We start from the raw sequence: 6,061 nt of genomic DNA, 5'->3' as shown, positions 1-6,061 counted from the left end.
TGCACTTTTGTAAAACTCTCTCTTGGAAGTCGCTTTGGATAAAAGCGTATGCTAAATGAATACATGTAAATCTGATATACATGCCTAAAAAGTGCCTAATATTTCTACGCACAGCGTAGAAATATGCGTGGTGGGAGCGGTGGCACTGAGTATAGTTAGATCCTGGAGTCACTCAGTGTACAGTCCATTGCCTGATTAATATTATCTGCACCATCATATTGCGCATTTTTCATGGCCAAACTCCAGAGCTAGCCTTGTCAGCCTCGCCATTCATCCTCTCTGAGGACCCTCAGCCCTGCTCCTCCTCCATCCTCTCTGAGGACCCCCAGCCCTGCTCCTCCTCCATCCTCTCTGAGGACCCCCAGCCCTGCTCCTCCATCCTCTCTGAGGACACCCAGCCTTGCTCCTCCTCCATCCTCTCTGAGGACCCTCAGCCCTGCTCCTCCTCCATCCTCTCTGAGGACCCTCAGCCCTGCTCCTCCTCCATCCTCTCTGAGGACACCCAGCCCTGCTCCTCCTCCATCCTCTCTGAGGACCCCCAGCCCTGCTCCTCCATCCTCTCTGAGGACCCCCAGCCCTGCTCCTCCATCCTCTCTGAGGACACCCAGCCCTGCTCCTCCTCCATCCTCCCTGAGGACCCTCAGCCCTGCTCCTCCTCCATCCTCTCTGAGGACCCCCAGCCCTGCTCCTCCTCCATCCTCTCTGAAGACCTCCAGCCCTGCTCCTCCTCCATCCTCTCTGAGGACACCCAGCCCTGCTCCTCCTCCATCCTCTCTGAGGACCCTCAGCCCTGCTCCTCCTCCATCCTCTCTGAGGACCCTCAGCCCTGCTCCTCCTCCATCCTCTCTGAGGACCCTCAGCCCTGCTCCTCCTCCATCCTCTCTGAGGACACCCAGCCCTGCTCCTCCATCCTCTCTGAGGACCCCCAGCCCTGCTCCTCCTCCATCCTCTCTGAGGACCCTCAGCCCTGCTCCTCCATCCTCTCTGAGGACACCCAGCCCTGCTCCTCCTCCATCCTCTCTGAGGACACCCAGCCCTGCTCCTCCTCCATCCTCTCTGAGGACACCCAGCCCTGCTCCTCCATCCTCTCTGAGGACACCCAGCCCTGCTCCTCCTCCATCCTCCCTGAGGACCCTCAGCCCTGCTCCTCCTCCATCCTCTCTGAGGACCCTCAGCCCTGCTCCTCCTCCATCCTCCCTGAGGACCCTCAGCCCTGCTCCTCCTCCATCCTCTCCGAGGACCCTCAGCCCTGCTCCTCCTCCATCCTCTCTGAGGACACCCAGCCCTGCTCCTCCTCCATCCTCTCTGAGGACCCTCAGCCCTGCTCCTCCTCCATCCTCACTGAGGACCCTCAGCCCTGCTCCTCCTCCATCCTCTCTGAAGACCTCCAGCCCTGCTCCTCCTCCATCCTCACTGAGGACCCTCAGCCCTGCTCCTCCTCCATCCTCACTGAGGACCCTCAGCCCTGCTCCTCCTCCATCCTCTCTGAAGACCTCCAGCCCTGCTCCTTCTCCATCCTCTCTGAGGACACCCAGCCCTGCTCCTCCTTCATCCTCCTGAGGACCCCGTCTACCGCCTCTGTGAGGACCCCCAGCCCTGCTGTTAGCACCAGCCTGGAAGTAGCCTCTTTGAGTACAGCGTATATTTTTTGTCTGGTTATGTTTTCAGTCATCTTTAGAGTATCCTTTTTGAATGCAAAAAAAACATATTCTTATTTGCTGTTGTCTCCTTAACAGGATGGGACAGGAGAAATCCATCTAGCTGCTACTGGGGCTACAGCTTCTGTCTGGTTGCCGAGTGAGCTGAACAAGACAATCCCTGTTCAGGATCAGAGGTGAATTGCCAACACCTTCTTTCACTCCGGAAAACTGCGGACAGATCTGAAGCTGTGGTACGAGCCCCCTGTTCCAGCACTGATATACCACCAAACGCCAACACCCGCTTCTTCACCCATCGGCTGAGGATGCCCTACCGCCTGTGGAGGATGAGGGTGTGGATGCCCTACTGCCTGTGGAGGGTGAGGGTGTGGATGCCCTACCGCCTGTGGAGGATGAGGGTGTGGATGCCCTACTGCCTGTGGAGGATGAGGGTGTGGATGCCCTACCGCCTGTGGAGGATGAGGGTGTGGATGCCCTACTGCCTGTGGAGGATGAGGGTGTGGATGCCCTACTGCCTGTGGAGGATGAGGGTGTGGATGCCCTACCGCCTGTGGAGGATGAGGGTGTGGATGCCCTACTGCCTGTGGAGGATGAGGGTGTGGATGCCCTACTGCCTGTGGAGGATGAGGGTGTGGATGCCCTACTGCCTGTGGAGGATGAGGGTGTAGATGCCCTACTGCCTGTGGAGGATGAGGGTGTGGATGCCCTACTGCCTGTGGAGGATGAGGGTGTAGATGCCCTACTGCCTGTGGAGGATGAGGGTGTGGATGCCCTACCGCCTGTGGAGGATGAGGGTGTGGATGCCCTACCGCCTGTGGAGGATGAGGGTGTGGATGCCCTACTGCCTGTGGAGGATGAGGGTGTGGATGCCCTACTGCCTGTGGAGGATGAGGGTGTGGATGCCCTACTGCCTGTGGAGGATGAGGGTGTGGATGCCCTACCGCCTGTGGAGGATGAGGGTGTGGATGCCCTACTGCCTGTGGAGGATGAGGGTGTGGATGCCCTACTGCCTGTGGAGGATGAGGGTGTAGATGCCCTACTGCCTGTGGAGGATGAGGGTGTGGATGCCCTACTGCCTGTGGAGGATGAGGGTGTAGATGCCCTACTGCCTGTGGAGGATGAGGGTGTGGATGCCCTACCGCCTGTGGAGGATGAGGGTGTGGATGCCCTACTGCCTGTGGAGGATGAGGGTGTGGATGCCCTACTGCCTGTGGAGGATGAGGGTGTGGATGCCCTACTGCCTGTGGAGGATGAGGGTGTGGATGCCCTACTGCCTGTGGAGGATGAGGGTGTGGATGCCCTACCGCCTGTGGAGGATGAGGGTGTAGATGCCCTACTGCCTGTGGAGGGTGAGGGTGCTACCTCTGTCTCCGGGGAGGGCAAACAATGGCAGCCGTCCAAATATACACGTATTTGCAGCGAACACTTCATCAAAGTGAAGTGGAATAATATCACACTGATGTAATTATGCAAGATGAAGAATGAGTATGAATTATATGATTGAAATATGCCTTTTAATCACGGTTATACTTTTATACTTTTATGTTACACTACTGAATGCAAAACCAGCCTGATGCAAAACCATTGACTGTTTAGTATTTACCCTAAGATATAGAAGGAAAATTAAGCCCAGAAATGTTAATCTGGATGATTGGGGCTGGGTGTGAGAGAAGGCTATGTGATCAGGCTTCTACCATAGAAAAACTACAAAACCCAGCAGTAATGAGGCGATTTTACAACCCACGGCCCGGAGCTCGATGTGATTGGCCGTCAAGGTCAGAGCGGGCTACAAAAAATAGATGATTTCTCTATGCACCTGTAATCTGAAGCCTTTAGAGAGAGAGACCAATAGAGTGTAAAATGAATTATGCATTTGTGATAAACAATATTGTACCAATAGCAAATTTACAGAACTGATAAGGTTTTGATATAAAAGAGTATGTCCGAAGAAGATTTCTCAGTCTGATTCTGCAGAATCTGGCTCACGTTTGAAAGGAATCACCCTGTTTGTATTGGATTCTGATTAAACACTTTGCATCAAACTCTGGAAGTTTTTTGTGCTGTTTCAAACTTAGAGAAATTAACCCAAGGACTTAGTACTTTGATTTTCTTCATCAAAAGCTAAGCACAAGTAAAGTTAAACACAAGTATATTAATTATCGTATTTTTAGCCATAAACACATCTTTATGTAATCAGTTTGACATAATTTGTTGTGTATCGACGCGTCCAACTGCAGTGGTCGTAGTGAGATAAAGTTAGCTAGTTAGCTAAATAGTTGGGTTGTTGTGTAATGCCAACACTTGCAGTTTGTGTTAATATCTTCCCTTTTCTTTAGCTGAGAGGTGATCCAAAGAAACGTGGGAAGGTAAATTTAGGCTTTTGCTGCGTCTCAACGGTGTGAGCCGCCATCGCCAGCAGCTTTCTGCCCTCCAGGTCACCGAGCATGTCACGTGACTGAAAACTATGAATAGAGGAGGAAGATGGAGAAAATATCATAGAGTAGAATCATCAAGATCCTGGGTAAAGTGGCTCCTAATATTCATTTACATTTAGTCATTTAGCAGACGCTCTTATCCAGAGCGACTTACAGTAAGTACAGGGACATTCCCCCCGAAGCAAGTAGGGTGAAGTGACTTGCCCAAGGACACAACGTCATTTGGCACAGCCGGGAATCAAACTGGCAACCTTCAGATTACTAGCCCGACTCCCTCACCGCTCAGCCATCTGACTCCCCACCTCGTGATGACCTGAAGGAGGGGATCGACATCGTCCATCGCATCGGGCAGCGACGACAAGACGGCTCAAGTAGATCAACCATCATCCTTTTTGCAATGCGACACTTTTGTGATGCTGTCTGGAAGGAGGCGAAAGGCTCAAAGTTTCTTCTAGAAAACAAACTAAGGCTCACAGAAGCACTGTCCCCTGAAGAGAAGAGAAAAGATTGACTGTTCACAGGTATCATAGACGGTTGTAAATCTCAGTTTATACTGAGAATGGTCACTCAAGCTCTTTGATACTTACTAAAGTTATATCCTTTTATTGCAAATATGCTGTTTAACCCTCGTGCTGCCTTCGGGTCACATGACCCAAAGGTTCATAACGAACCATCGTTGTGTTTACCCAATTTTACCCAATACAAAAACAAATTAAAATAATTTTCTTTTAACCTTTGCAATGTGGGGGGTCTGAGACAGCCCAACGGTTAAAAGAAAATGCTTCACTTTGTCTTTGTATGCGGTAAATCTGTCGCAATACGACGGTGGGTCACAATGACTGATGGGTCAGAATGACCCGAAGATAACACAAGGGTTAAGAAAGTTCAGTTTCCACCTTTGTAAGGTGGAAATGTACTAATTCTCTATTAGCATATTTAGCTATAAACCCCATGGTCCTTTGGCTAGTTCTGCCTATAACCTAATTAATTGTAAGTTTGTTTTCATGTTTGTTTGTTTTTATCTATGTAGAGATTACTGTTTGTATTCGTATGTTGTATATTTTTATGTCCGTAAGTTAGTACACTGGAGGTTCATGTGCTACTACTGTTTACCTGATTCTTTGTATACTGCATTTGCTAAATAAAATAATAATACAAAATAAATAGGGCAGCTACTTTCCTTACTGAGGAGTTGGCAACACTGGGTACAGTAGAGTACAGATGCCCCTAGTGGTCTGGAGCACTTTCGAAAATATTCGAAACCAGCGTTAGCGATTGCTAATATTAGCTAAACTGACTGAAGTTGCCATAACACGTAACATGACACTGGATGACAAAATGTGAACATGACTTTGCGTGACAGATGTAGTACAATCTATGTAGACATTTTAATTAATGGTCACTTACTTGAATGCTGTTTCTAAAGCTCCAGTACTGACAGGATAACACAGCAAACCAACTTCAACGTCTCTAACCGACTTCTATCTCACAATGGAAAGAAGCGCCGCGATTGTATCATTCTGATCCCATGTGATCCCACATTGGACAGTTAGTATCATGATTGGATGATGAGATTGGAGTATCCATCCAATAGGTATCGTCAGAGCCATAGACTCTCTATGGGTCTGGTTATCGTATTCAGAATTTCAGAGTCAACATTACCCGGTGTTATCATTCTCAACCACATAAGTAGGACATGTCTAAAACTTAAAGATGGATTTTATTTCCATTCTATACATACTTACGGCCGTTGATAAATAATAGCATATGAAGTCAACTTGCGTCAAAAGCTACCCGATTGAGCAACTTTAAAATCCCATCATGGTATCATAATAGTAGACGGGCCAGTGGCGCAATGGATAACGCGTCTGACTACGGATCAGAAGATTCTAGGTTCGACTCCTGGCTGGCTCGAATTTTTTGTTTTCAAGAACATCTTTCTGTAAATGTGTGGAGAGAATTAGTTTT

General features: G+C 49.5%; 1 non-coding gene across 1 annotated transcript; it reads left to right on the top strand.

Annotated features, from left to right (window-relative positions):
- Positions 1-5,934: 5,934 nt before the first annotated feature.
- Positions 5,935-6,007, top strand: trnar-acg (transfer RNA arginine (anticodon ACG)). Its single transcript has one exon. It is a non-coding gene; the product is annotated as a tRNA-Arg (tRNA).
- Positions 6,008-6,061: the final 54 nt, after the last annotated feature.

Source organism: Osmerus eperlanus, chromosome 7 (assembly GCF_963692335.1).
Source record: "Osmerus eperlanus chromosome 7, fOsmEpe2.1, whole genome shotgun sequence".
Lineage (NCBI taxonomy): Eukaryota > Metazoa > Chordata > Actinopteri > Osmeriformes > Osmeridae > Osmerus > Osmerus eperlanus.
This window is presented reverse-complemented; position numbering and strand designations above follow the sequence as displayed.